We start from the raw sequence: 15115 nt of genomic DNA, 5'->3' as shown, positions 1-15115 counted from the left end.
CTAGCCATCTGGACAAGGAAAACTGAGTTTACCAATCAATGTCCATAGTTATGCTCCCTCACCGATTTTTACCCAATATGTGTTACTCAGGCAGGAGACCCTGGTTCAGTTCCTGGGTCAGGAAGATCCGCTGGAGAAGGGATAGGCTACCCACTCCAGTATGAGTGGGCTTTCCTTGTGGCTCAGTTGGTAAAGAATCATTCCTCTTTCACAAGACTAGCTCAACTCCTCTCAAAGCAAATACAGGATGGTAATAACTATGCAGGACAAAGCTGATTCTGTATATTTATAGTACTCACTCATGAGCTTGACAGAGGTACTAGGTCTGTTACCACATTTCTTTTTCTAAGTAATGTCCGCATGTGCAGGTGAAAGTGGCTCAGTTCGTGCCTGACTCTTTGCGGCCCCAAGAACTCTAGAGTCCGTGGAATTATCTAGGCCAGAATACTGGAGTGGGTAGCCTATCCCTTCTCCAGGGGATCTTCCCGACCCAGGACTGAAAACGGGGTCTTCTGCGTTGCAGGCAGATTCTTTACCAACTGAGCTAGTAGGGCTTCCCTGGTCGCTCAGTTGCAAAAGAATATCTGCATAACTGTCTATCGATTTGGCATTAGTAATCTGTCTGTGAGCAGGGCCGGTCATAAGCAGCTTCTGTGAGAAAACAGAAGCATGTCTGTCTGACTTGCTTCTCCGCGGAGCTTTCACTGTTCTTGCGCTAGTGCACATGGCAAGTATTAGGTTCGGTTTCTAAGTGAGAAAATAATGGCTACATTCACAGCTGGCCACTGAGGTACTTAAGGGGAGAGGCGAACCCAGCTCTGCCAAGCAGTAGCCAACATGAAATCAGCTATTGTCATTGTAGCCAAGTTCCTTGAATTTGTAGTGTTATTTGCTGTGTTCTTCAAGAAGATGCCTTTGCCCTGCCAGTAAGACATATTTCCATAACACACAGCCATGCACTAAATCGATGTGCATCCTCCAGTAAAGCCCAGCCCCGATGTCCTAGAGGAGCCTCTCTGGCCATTGTCATATGCCAGTCTAATTTTGTGTGAGACCATGAAAACTCAGTGTCTTTATTACGCTTGTGCTTCAGACGGGAGGTCTGAGAAGGCACTTCTGAAGGTTTATTCCTACCAGTCCTTGTCATTTTTATCGAGTCTTTAGTTTTTTGTTGTTGTTGTTGTTTTATTTATTAGTTCTATCAGTTTCTTGCTACCAACCCGTCCCCCTCCACCCTCGTGCACACACGATCAGTCATGGAATCCCGTGGACTTCAGCCCGCCAGACTCCTCTGTCCATGGATTTTTCCAGGCAAGAATACTGGAGTGGGTTGCCATTTCATTCTCCATGTATGGAGTCTTTAAACATTCCGTCACTGAGGTGTTGCTTCTCCACTTGTACATGCCCTTTCTCCCTAAGTGCAGTAGAAGTCATCCCCACTTCCCAACATGTCTGTCTTCCGACCTCTGGAGAATGTATTGCTTGAGCTCACCACAGCGTCAGGATATTCTAGAAAGCCTTCTGATTGCAGTCTCTTCAGGAGGTTACAAGTGCTTCAAACCTCAGGATTTTGCAAAGCACTTTTTACAACCTCAGCTGAAAGGGAAGTCAACACTCAGTGAAAGTCACAGGCTTCCATGGCCTGGACTTGTTTATGGGTTGTGCTTTCATAATCATCGTGTTTCATATACCAACTAAGATATCACTGAGAATTTTTTTTTTTTCTCATCGTTCTATCTTTCATGTTTATTTAGATATATTATGGGTTTTCCTATATATCTTCAGTTAGGGATGAGGGTATTAAGTCAGTAGAACTTACTGCAACTGACTTCCAGTTAGCTGTGTTAGGACAGGAAAAAGAATGACCAGCTGCTGGATTCTTAAGATTATGTACGAAAACATTATTCGTTTTCCTGTGTGCAGTCATCCAATTCTAACTTTCTGAAGTAGGCATTCAGAAAAATCACAAAACCGCCTAACTACTAGGCGGTCTCCCATGCAAGTACTGACCAGGCCCGACCCTACTCAATTTCCCAGATCAGAGGAGATAGGGCACGTTCATGGTGCTATGGCCTTAGACCGAGGCGGCTGTCAGGCGCCCCAAGAGCTCCGCCTTGCGCCTCCCTTGCGTTCTGACCTGCCCTTCGGGCCTGGGGACACAGCTCTCGAGCGGGCGCGGGCAGCACTTGAGCCGCACGACCCGCGACTGGCCTCCGACCAACCAGGGCCGGCAGCTTGGGGGCCAGCAGAGGGCGCCACGGCCCCGCACACCGCCAGCCCCAGCCAGCACCCGTCTGGCCCGGCCGGGGCCTGGCTTGCCTACGGGACCTGGGGTGGGCGGAGGGTGGTGGGTAGAGCAGCGAGGACGTCTCGGTGCCCCCTCACCCGCTGCCCCCCACCATCAAGTTCGCTGCTCAGGGTCACGTGGCTCCGGACAAGCGGGGCTTCGGCCCAGGTCCGCGGTCCCCAGAGCCTCCTGCGAGCTTAGAGGCAGCCCAGCCGGGGACACAGGCGCACATCCTGCCCGCTGCGCAAACCCCCTGGAGCGCCTCAGCCCCGACTTTACGCCCTACCGAGACCCGCCCTGCCCCCACTCTGCGGGCCCAGCAAAAGTCTTTCCTTAGGGAGCACATGAGCGAAAGTCAGGCACACGGACAGGCACTCGGACGCACCCACGCCAGGTGAGACAGACGCAGAAAGAGACGAGGGTTCAGAGAGAGACTCAAAGACAGCTTGTGGGCAGGGGGAAAACTCGGGCAGGATGCCGGCCAGCTGCAGAGGCCACCGGACCCTGAACAGCGAATGCGATGGGGGCAGGGGGAAGCCGCTGAGTAGGGGCGGGCCTGCAGAGGTCCAGGGTGCGAGGGCACCTGAGATCTCCTCGATCCGCGCCCCGCCCCCCTCCCCCCAACCCCCTTGCACGCACGCCACGCCGGGGCGCTCAGATAAAAGATTCACCGGAGTTTGGTCACCTGAATTTCTATCCTTGTGCTCAACTGAGTGATGACAGTGTATTGAACAGCAAGGCCATTTCCAAATAAACTAAGCTTAGTGTTTCACAGGACACCCGGACATGAATGCAGAGACCTGCACGGATGCATGGACACCAACCTTGGTAACTGGACAACCAATGGGAAATTACTGTCTGACTCAGGATAGAGAAAGAAACCCGAACAGACGGAATGAAATGAACAGAAATACAAGCTTTGCAACTCACACCCTAACTCAATTACCAGAAAATAAACAACACTATAACCATTTTAGAAAAACAATTGTCCTCTCCATGACCTTTGGTCGGGTGAGGAGTTCAAACACACAACAAAAAAAAGCCAACTTTTCCAAGTCCTGAATATGTTAGTTCACACATTGACTTTTACATTGAAATGTGTAACAAATAAACTTAAAATCATTCACTCACTACATAAGCATGGAAGTATTTTAAATATAAAATATGTTCTATAGAGTTCAGGAAGCACTTGGCACATCTGTAAGTGTATCAGACCCAAAACTGGAACTTAGTTGAAAGGTCAGGATAGTCTAAAAATGAATCCCTAACTAAAAGGAACACACAGGATTACTGTAGATAAAAAAGGTTAAAGAAGAGAAGCTAGAAATCAGTCAATAAATGTTTTAGGGGTTAGCTTAGAGTGACTCGCCTCTGCGTGACTCTTTAAATTTTTCATGTTTGCAGCTTCCAAATTTTCCATGGTGAGAATAATACTTTCGCCTCCAAACCAGAGTGACTTGGGGACACAAAGGTAGAAGTCGATAATTTTCTTTGCCTATGTCTGAATATTTACAGTCAGAGGTAGAAAAGGAGGAGTCTGTCCCTTGTCTAGATGAGGTCAATCCCCAGGTGTGGGATGTCTCCAGCCCTGGTTTAGCCATAAATGTTCCACCAGTAAAGATTTCTCTGAGACCAAATGCTCCCTCGCCCTGGAAAAGACAATATCCCTTAAAACCAGAAGCTCTTGAGGGTCTTAGACCATTAGTTAACAAATACCGAGATACTCGAACTCTAATCAGCTGTGAGTCCCCCTGCAACACCCCAACCTTGCCCGTTCAAAAATCAGATGGATCTTACCAAATTGTCCAGGATCTAAGAGCTGTTAATGAAGCTGTGGTTCCCATCCACCCCATAGTCCCAAACCCATATACCCTCGTATCCCAAGTCCCAGGAAATGCCAAGTACTTCTCAGTCCTGGACCTTCAAGGTGCTTTCTTTTGCATTCCTCTCCATGCTGAATCCCAAAAACTCTTTGCTTTTGAGTGGCGGGACTTGGAAACAAGAGAGACCATACAACTCTCGACTGGACTCGACTACCCCAAGGGTTTAGGGACAGCCCTCATATCTTCGGGACTTCCTCGGGGAGAGAACTAAGGGAATTAACTTTAACAAACAGTAGTCTAATACAGTAAGTATGTGGATGACTTGCTCATAGCTAGGCCAGATTTTACCAGCTCTCAAATTTAAAACACTATTTAAACTCTAACTTTTCTATTTGAAAAGGGTTATCGATTATCCCCCAAGTAGGCTCAGATTAGCTTAACCCAAGTAAAATACCTTGGATTTATAATTACAGAGAGAAAAAGAATGCCTGACCCCGAGGGGAGATCCCTCATCTTAAATACCCCGTACCCCCAAACAAAACAACAGTTTAGGGCATTTTTAGGAAGGACCGGGTTTTGCAGGATCTGGATTCCTAATTATGGCAATCTGGCCAGACCCCTATATGAAAATTTAAGGGGGAAAGTGGAAGAGCCCCTCGACTGGCATGAGACCTGCAAGGTGGCCTTTAATGCCCTAAAAGAGTCCATCACTACAGCCCCAGCTTTAGGCCTCCCAAACCTGGAGAAGCCTTTTAGACTCTATGTTTCTGAAAGGACAGGAACTGCTCTTGGGGTGTTAGGGCAGATGATGGGGCCCGTATTACAACCTGTGGCTTATCTCTCAAAAAAACTAGATGAGGTGGCCAGAGGGTGGCCCACTTGCCTCCGGGCAGTAGCAGCCACCGCTCTTATGGTTAAGGAGGCATCTAAGCTGACCCTGGGTCAGCCCACCATAGTGTATACGCCTCACCGGGTGTAAGCAGTCTTGGAAACGAAAGGGGACAGGTGGATGACAGGGGGAAGGATCACCCAATACCAAGCCCTCCTCCTTGACACTCCAGAAATAAAGTTGAGGGTCTGCCAGACTTTAAATCCAGCAACCTTACTGCCAGATCCCCCTACCTCCCCTCTGGATCACCAATGCATACAAATCACAGACGAGTTATACTCTTCTCGCCAGGACCTATCAGAGACACCTTTATCTGACCCAGAGGAACACTGGCACACAGATGGCAGCAGTTTTGTAGAAAAGGGAGAGAGGGAAGCAGGATTTGCTGTAGCAAGCCTGGAAGAAACTAAGGAAAGTGGGTCTCTTCCCCCAGACACCTCAGCCCAGAAAGCTGAACTTTTTCCCTGACAAGAGCTTTGGAGTTAGGAGAAGGAAAGAGGATTAATGTGTGTATGGACTCTAAGTATGCTTTCCTCATTCTGCATGCCCGTGCAGCAATTTGGAAAGAAAGAGGGATGCTCAGTGCCCGAAGCTCTGCTATTAAACACAAAGAGCTCATTCTCAGGCTCCTGGAGGCAGTCAAACTTCCTGCAAAATTAGCTGTCATCCACTGCAAGAGTCACCAAAAGGGGCAAGAAAAAGAGGCTCAGGGAAATAGGAAAGCTGATCAAGAGGCAGGACGAGCTGCCGGGGAAGCTACCTCTGCCACTGCTATCTGCCCCCTTTTCCCCAAGGAAACCCTGACTCCAGATATTACCCCAGGGGGACATTCCCGATATGCTGAGCGGGGCTGGGAGATTGGGTCACATGGGTGGTTTCAGCCTGATCAGGCCCAAATAATACTCCCTGATTCTCAGGTATAAAAAATTACTAACTCCTTACATAAGAGCACCCATTTTGGAAGAGATAATCTAGAAATCTTGCTTAAGCCTATTCTCTACCATCCCCAGTTAGCTAAGGTTGTTAAACAGGTCACACTAAATTGTGACACCTGTCTAAAAAATAATCCAAAAACCAGACCTCCTCTAATTACACCTGTCCAACATCGGGGATCATACCCAGGAGCGGACTGGCAAGTAGAATTTACAGCCATGCCCAAGACCCAAGCGTTTTCTTACTTGCTAGTCTTTATTGACACATTCACAGGATGGATCGAAGCGTTCCCTACTGAGACAGAGAGAGCTACAGAAGTCTGTAAAGCTCTGCTGAAGGAGATAGTGCCTAGGTTTGGGCTGCCTCGGTCACTTCAGAGTGACAACGGGCCCTCACTTACAGCCACGATACCCCAGAACCTAGCCGCATGCTTAGGCATAAAATACCGGCTCCGCTCATCCTGGAGGCCTCAAGCTTCAGGAAAGGTAGAGAGAGCCAACCAGACTCTTAAAAGGGCTCTGGCTAAGCTATGTCAAGAAACACATAATAAGTGGACACATATGCTGCCCATAGCCCCCAAACGGCCACTATTGTTAAGTCTTATGAAATGATGTATGGACGTCCATTCTTAACTTCTGATTTGTTTTTTGATGAGTATGCCAATACACTCTAAAAACATATAATTGACCTGGGAAGGTTTCAACAAGAACTCCAACGGTATGGAGAACTGGTCCTCCCTAAACCACAGGAAGACTTGAAAAATCCCCAGGTAAAGCCAGGGGATCAAGTATCAGGAAAGACCTGGCAAGAAAAAGGGAGTCCAAACCAGCTGTCCGAGAAATGGACAGGGCCATATCAGGTTGTTCTAGTGACTTCAACGGCTGTAAAATTGAAGGATCTCTCTGCCTGGGTCCACAATTCTAGAATAAAACCCTATGGCCTCCAGGAGGGGGAGACAGAAACTGAGACTCCAAAGCCAGAGGACAGCTATTCCTGTGAACCTGTTGATGATCTCAGGCTCTTGTTCAAGCAGAACCCCATCAATCCTGCCTCAGATAAGTAAAATGCATCATATGATGTTCTTCTTCTTTCTAGTCATATCTCCCTGTATGGCTATTGATCTCTCCCTAAACGAGGCATGTTCACTTTCAAACCACACTGCTACTCAACTCAACCTAACCAGCCCGTGCTGGATTTGCATTAATAGCAAAGTTTGGGGGTATGGTTTCTTCCGTCAAGCCTCATGAATCAGTCTCTGCTACCTTCAAACTCTTCTGCAGCTTCCTCACCTCTCTCAGCCTTCAGAGATCTGAAGAGTCTTACGAGAGTTTTAAGGCTTCCCTTGTAGATCAGTCGGTAAATCTGCCCACAATGCGGGAGACCTGGGTTCAATCCCTGGGTCAGGAAGATCCCCTGGAGAAGAAAATGCCAACCACTCCCAGTACTCTTGTCCGGAGAATCCCACAGACATAGGAGCCTGGCAGGCCACAGTCCATGGGGTTGCAGAGAGTCAGATGCGGCTTAATGACTAAATCATCATCAGGGTTTGCTCGATGTTTGGCTTTGGCTTAAGGGTCATTCAAACTTTTTCCACATCATCAATAAGGTTGTTTCACTTTCTTATTATTCCTGTGTTCACGAAATAGCCCTTTTACTTTCAAGAACTTTTCTTTTGCACTCACAACTTGACTAACCAGCACAGAGTTCTAGTTGTCAGCCTATCTTGGCTGTCAACACACTTTCCTCACTAAGCTCATAATCATTTCTAGCTTTTGGTTTCAAGTAAGAGATACACAACTCTTCCTTTCACTTGAACACCTGGTGCGTCAGATGGTAAAGAATCTGACTGCAATGCAGTAGGCTGGGGTTTGATCCCTGGGTCAGGAGGATCCCCCAGAGAGGGAAATGGCAACCCACTCCAGTATTCTTACCTGCAGAACTCCATGGACAGAGAAGCCTGGCGAGCTACAGTCCAGGGGTCACAAAGAGTTGAATACAGCTGAGTGACAAACACACATACACTCAGAGGCCACTGCAGGGTTATTAACTGCCCTAATTTCAATACTGCTGAGTCTCAGGGAATAGGGAGACCTGAAGAGAAGGAGAGAGATAGGGAATGGCTGGCTGGTGGGGCAGTCAGAACACACATATTTTACTAAGATCACTGCACTATCTCCTGTGGGCACGGTTCATGGTTACAATTAATTACAAACTCCGAAACAATGACAACAGTATTATCAAAAGTCACCAATCACAGCTCACTCTAAGAAATAACAAGGAAAAAGTGTGAAATACTGTGAGAATCACCAAACTGACACAGAGACCCAGAGTGTGCAAATGCTACTGGAAAGATGACGGACACCCTCAGTGCAGGGCTGCCGCAGACCTTCAGTTTCCAAAAACTGAATTTGCAGGTACAATAAAACATGGTCTACTTGTATGCTAAAGTATCGACTATGGGCATTTTGTCAAACAGTTTAAGAAAAGAGAAGTTCTTTGTACTGCAATTGTAATTTTTCTCCAAGTCTGAGATTGTTTCAAAACAAAAGTAAACAAAAATACAAACAGAGACACACAAACATACATATATACAGGGAGTCTTCACTTTTGCAACTAGTGTTAACTGAAATTTGCGTACATCAGAATCCTGACTTCATAAGTGCACAACTCCAGAACAGGCATGGCAGTTTGCTACAGTGTGGAAATTGAGAGTTTTTTAAAAATATAAAAAATTTTAACAAGATTTTGTACACTTAATTTCTACACTGAAGTATTTTCTACCTAATTTTATACAGAAATGTCACACACATAAAACTGTTAATAAAATCAGAGGTTTCAAAAACAAAGAAAAATGTTCTATTTCTTAAACTAGAGTAATGTTTTATTATTATTCTTCAGAATTTAGTTAAAAAGTAGTCTTTTCAAACCATTCAAAATTTTATAAATGACAATTAAAATTAACCTTAAAACCTTGCACTGGCTCTGGAAAAGACACTTCCATTTGGGAATGATATCTCTGTCCAAAGATTCCTTTTCCCTTTTAACTACTATTTCCATCATTAATGGCAAGATCATACAATTCTTCCTTCAGTGTTTGGAAGAAATGATCATGAAGATACTAAATGAAAACTGCAAGGTCCAAATCAGAGTATGTTGTGTCTATAAAAGGAGAAGCCAAAAGAATATATATATATAATCATTTGTGAAGACACAGAAGTTATCCAAAAGAATACATTTAGAAACTAAGGAAGGGACATGGATGGCTGGCAGACAGAGACTGGACGGACACTTTTACTGTTATCCTTCTGTTCTTCTACACTGTCCTGTGGGACTTTCCTAGTGGTCCAGTGGTCCAGAATATGCCACCCAGTAGGGGATACAGGTTCAAAACCTAGTCTGGGGAGGTTCCACAGGGCAGCTAAGCCTGTGTGCCAGAACTAATGAAGCCGTCGAGACCATGCTCTGCAACAAGAGGAGCCGCCGCAGAGAGGGGCCCGCGTCCCACAGCTGAAGAGCAGCCCCAGATAGTAATCCCCACTTGCTGCAACTGGAGAAAACCTGTACATGGTGAAGACCTCATACTGCCGTATATACATAAGTAAATTCTTAAATGTGTTAAGTAGTTAAGTAAATAAATTATACTTTGTGAAGAAAATCTACTCAGAAAAAAAAAAGTCCGATTTAAAAAAAAAAAAAAAAAAAACACTTCAGACTAAGCAGATAGAACAAACTAAGCAAACTCACGCCATTGACTAGTAACTTTTTCAAATGAAATAATAATAAAAAATCAATTTTTACACTAAGGCTGTCAAAAACTACATATATTTCAAATAATTTCATGTGATAAGGCCAACTTAAAGGCAAATTTTATCGAAAATAGAACTGGAATCTTCATTTAACTTCAAAAGCTAAGAAAGAAACTTTCAGATTTTTCCTAATTTATGTCTTAACATTTCAAAGACAGCATCCTTGAAGTTTAATACATGTTCTTGCCAATGTACACTCAGAAATATAACCAATCACATTTTCACGACATCTGTGTCTTTACACAGATGATGTGATTCAGAAAAATTAAAATTGTCAAAGAGAGATTATTGGAGTTGTTCAAGTTATCAAACTAGACACTTAACAAGTCTCTGTCTGGAATCTGGGGCCCACTGATCAATCCCCATACCACGCTTTCCCCAATCCATGCATGAGGTAGTTTAAAAACATCAGAAACAAGCTTACAGACACTTACTGACACTAAACCCAACCCTTCAAATCCAGCAGTGTGCAAGGCTTCACTCTCTGCATGTACTATGGATTAAGATAAAATGCCAGATATTAAATATGCAGGTTGGTTACCCAACTCCTTAGTTTTCATTGTTTATAATCCACTATTTTTTGAAAGCCGATATATGAACATAGTTAGGCACTAGGTGATACAGAGAAGAAAGTGTCCCTGGCATGACCCAAGTATTGTGATCACAGTCAAACAAAACCATGAGAGAAATGTGTTAAATGTCTACAAAAGGTGTAGCCCTAAGATACAGGAAGAACGTAAAGAGTATTCTGGAAAAGAATGAAAGAAGTCGTCAATAGATCAGCTAAATAAAATCAATTGGTACAGCAATAAAACAGATTCAGGTTCTAGAGACGACCCTGTTGAGAACACTTACAAAGGTTATCTTTTGTTTGGAAAGGCTATGGCCGAGCAATTACGAGTTACAAGGAAAGAAGTTCCCAAGGACTTCAGTGCCCCAACCAAAACCTTATGAATCACTAAAAAAAAAAAAAAAAAAAAATGCTAGCACAGAACACAACCTCGGAATGTGCAAGAAAGGTTCCAACCAACATTATTTGGAATGACACAGGTACAATTCTACTGGGCAAGTACCTTTCAATGCAAGGAAAGAAACTGAAGAAATAAATAAAAGAAATTAACTAATATATAAATATCTTACAGACTCAAATCCTTAGTACCAGTATTTATGATGCTTTACATATTTATATATTTGTAACGTAAAACAATTCTGACTATTAGTGTAAAAGATCAGCCCTATAATTTCAATTTAAAACAGAATTAACAGCTAACCTCGACTTGTAATTTTAATTTGAATTTCACTATAAATAGTACTGAAACTTAAGATATTAATATGTACCATGCTTGTAAGTTTATTAAATGTTTTAAGATTTACCATAACATTTGTGAAGGTTTGTCTGAAAACTGAACTACTTACCAAATAGTGAATATATTAAGTTATTTAAACAGTTTTTTAAAGTTTTAAATATGTATGTAAAAGGGATGCAATATAGTTTAAGTCTCCTTTTAAAATGATTCCCTAAACTTACTATATGTATCTAAAAAGATTTGTTAAGTTGAACTTTAAAATTTAAGGGAAATTTGGGGTTTAAAATGTAACTTTGATAAACTACATACTAATTCTTTAAAACCAAAGGAGCTTCCAAATAATTATTTCTGTTTAGAAAAACCCACCTTCAAAGATACAAAATCCTACTTAACTCTTATTAATCCTTCAATATCTATGTAAAATTCTTCCCTTTCCATGAAGTCTTTCCTCTTTTTCCTTTTACCCTATACTAGGCAAAAAGAAAATAAATGTGTCTCTATCATTCAAACTGCTAATTTATTCTATTCTAGTGGCATAACTTTATGAAAACTCTTCTTTCAGAAATCCACATCGCCTATCCAAGGGTCACATGCACTTTCAGAACAGGGACTGTGCTTTATACTGCTCTCAACCTCTAGAAACATCTTACACAAGGCAACGCTAACACACAGTAACTATTGGCGGTGGATGAACTGAATTCTAACAATCTTCCACGCCTTTCCAAATGGACCATTACCTCTGTTATGTCCCAATGGTGTGAAAACTGATCCAAGTCAGTGAGGTAAAGTAGCACGGGAGAAAGCTGCGTCTGGATGACATGGGGCACTCCTCGAAGGCTCTGAAGCCAAGTCAGTTCCTCTTTTGAAAACCCTAATTTGAGTATAAAGAAATCCAATTTAAAATAAATCACAAAGCAAGTAACATTCTTAAGTAATTTTTAAAAAATAGACATGTATCTTCAAGTTAAATTCTTCAAGCTAACAAGCTATTTTCTCTGAATTTCTGTACTTTATGTATTATTTTAAAAAATGAAATGCCAGCGATGTAGTAAAATTCATATAATTATGTACACAAAGATTTGACCTGAATCGAATGTGTAATACATCAAGAAACAATATTATATCCCTTAAACTGAGGGCTTTGCCACCTTTATACTTAAATAAATGTGAAAGACATAATCATTCTAATTAATGTCAGGTTTAAAAAAGCAAATGAACAAGAAAAACAATATGCTCCTTCATACATATACCAAACTCTGTATTCTTACATAATAGCCTTTCAAGTGTCTTAAAACTATTCCATCCCCCCTAAGTCTATTTCTTCAACAATTACTGTGTACTTCCTTCTACCTATTCCATATAATAAGATTTCTGATTCTCTTACCACCTCTATTACACCTAGTCTGACCTATACAAACAACTTGCCCAAGTCCCTCCTGAAAGACAGCTCTTAGAATGATCAGAATACGAGCACAATGTGGTCTGACCCTAGCTACCTGCTTTGATGTTTTCAGATCACTGTACTTCCATGAACATGCCCTAAAGAGCCATCATCTAGTTGGGAAGCCATATCACACTCCTGGCTGATTCCTAATGAGTTTCCTAAAACCACTAAACCCTTTGACAGGTACTACTAATTAAAACATAAAGCCCTCACATCCATCTCAAACGTATACATCCAAAACTATCAAAGAAACATGTACAAGTCTACTTGTTACTTGTTTCTTTTATATAATATTTATCTTGCTACATTCAGCTCCTTATCAGAACTTTTCAAGCTATTTTTGGATTCTGACTTAACATATTTCAATAAGTCTCTTAATTTTAAGTCTTCAGAAAATTTCAAACACTGTCATCTTTATCATCCAGTTACAAAACTACCAAAGACAGTATGATCATTTAAAACAACAGTAATAATACTTACTAATCTAACACATCAAGACTCATTTTACTAATTTTTCTCTGACATCAATGGAAAGCAAAATATGGCTAATTAAAATGTGATGTTTTTCCTAACACACCGAACATGTTAAACATGCTTAAAATGGATATTCTGTTCCCCATCTTATTAAGCTATGCAGTGAGGTCCAAAACTTAGACCCAAACAGGTAAGACAGTAAATCTCAGGAGAATTTTCATACTAGGTTCTTTTCCTTTCCTTAACTTGGTGGATCAGGGCAGTTACCTGTAAGTGTTGAAAATAAGAAACTGAAATAGTCCTCATTACTGATGTTTAACTGATCACTTCCATTCCATTCTTTCACTGAAGACTTCCATCCAGAAAATGATGATCTACAATAAACAATGGAGACCTAGTACTAGAAGTGACCAAATTGAAGACTCAGGAATAAAGCACAGAATATATGACTATTCTTTATGAAATACAAGTATAATATAAGAGCTCAGTCAAAAATCCGTAGCATGTATCATCTTTACATGTAAGGGGGTTCAAGTATCGTAATATGGAAAACATAATTTCTAACATATATTTATGTAAAGTTTCCTTGAAAAGCATAACCAGCCCACTTATATGGTACAACTGGAAAATTTTTCCACACCACTCAAAACTCAGTTTCAAGGAGCCAAGGTGAAGTTCTGCTTTTCAGTAGTAGGTTCAGCTGCTATGTATTTACTACCTCATCTTCATTTAAAAAAAAAAAATCTTACCTTGTTTATATGAATGAGCTAAGTTTAAACAAGCTCCTGCTTCCTACCTGAACCAAAGCATCTTAACTAGGTAAAGAATACTTCAATTTAAAGCCATTCTGCAATAACTATGCACTCCTATACTTTGCGAGGCTTTATAACTAGTCTACGTCACAATACTGCAGCTAAAGTATTGGTAGTGGACTTAAGGGAATAGCTAAACATAAAGCAGTTTCTCATTAAATGAAGATTATCTGGTTCCTGCTATGAGATCAGTTTCCAGTGATACCTTTAAAAACTCTCCTCAAGGTAAGACTAAGAAGGAATACAGCAAATGTCAGCCATGAATACAGCAAAAAAACAAAAAGCTGAGAATAATCAGATCCAAAAAGCTATCTTTTTGGATAGCTTTTTGTGACAAATTTTTTTTTTTGGACAAACTTTTATAATAGAAATCTGAATAAATGTCAAGACAAAATAAGGAGTTTCTAATTCAATGAGAAGCACTTTTTTTTTAACCACTGAAACAACTGTATTTATTAACATTCTTAAAAGTTGGGGAGTTAAAAATAATGGCAACATTTTTCTGAATCACTTCTACTTAAAGGACTTCTCTTTGCTTAAAGGGCTATGGGAGAGAATATCACAAGCTAAGAGGTTATAAAAAGTCAGAGATGCTCAATGGAAATGAGTACAAAATGGGTGATTAGAAAAGAAGCTGATATCCTCTTATACCCAGTGAACACTGTGCTGTCCAGTGGCTAAAAAGAGTAGCAAATCCATTTAAAAATCTAGTTTGGACAAAAGACAAGCAATGTATCACTCTGTCCTTAAAACTACAATGACCACATATACTGGCCACACCAGAACAGTCCTGAGACTAGAAGGGATGCTATATCAATTATGCTTGGACAACAGAAGCAAACCAGACCTGCTCCTGGCAGGCCAGCTCACATATTCACCCTGCTTCAAAACCAGGCTGAATTTCTCAGTAATTTCTCCCTTCTCTGGTATTTTTATCTAACAGCATAGACTACGTTTCCACATGCATGTCTCATGTTCCCCAAACCAGCTGTGAATGAACTAGGGGCAGAGAGGGCAAGAAGAGTAACGGTCAGCAGAACACCACAGGTAGATGGAGAGGAAAAACTCAAAAAACCTCTAAGTGAATAGTGAAAAAGGCAGGAACAGCAATTCTAAGTACAGTTTTTAAGACAAACTAAACACCAACAACTCTAAGTTGATGGGTTTTTCACACACTGAACAAACGGAGATGGTCTGGTGGTGACCTGCTCTCCGATGAACTTCCCCTGCTGGAGACAACAGTGTCAGAACGCTAACACCCAGAGTGAACTAGACCGCAGAGCCCAATTAATATAGCAGATGAGAATCAGAAATTATTGAAGGAATATTTCAGGAAAAGG

Source organism: Muntiacus reevesi, unplaced genomic scaffold (genome assembly GCF_963930625.1).
Source record: "Muntiacus reevesi unplaced genomic scaffold, mMunRee1.1 SCAFFOLD_38, whole genome shotgun sequence".
Lineage (NCBI taxonomy): Eukaryota > Metazoa > Chordata > Mammalia > Artiodactyla > Cervidae > Muntiacus > Muntiacus reevesi.
This window is presented reverse-complemented; position numbering follows the sequence as displayed.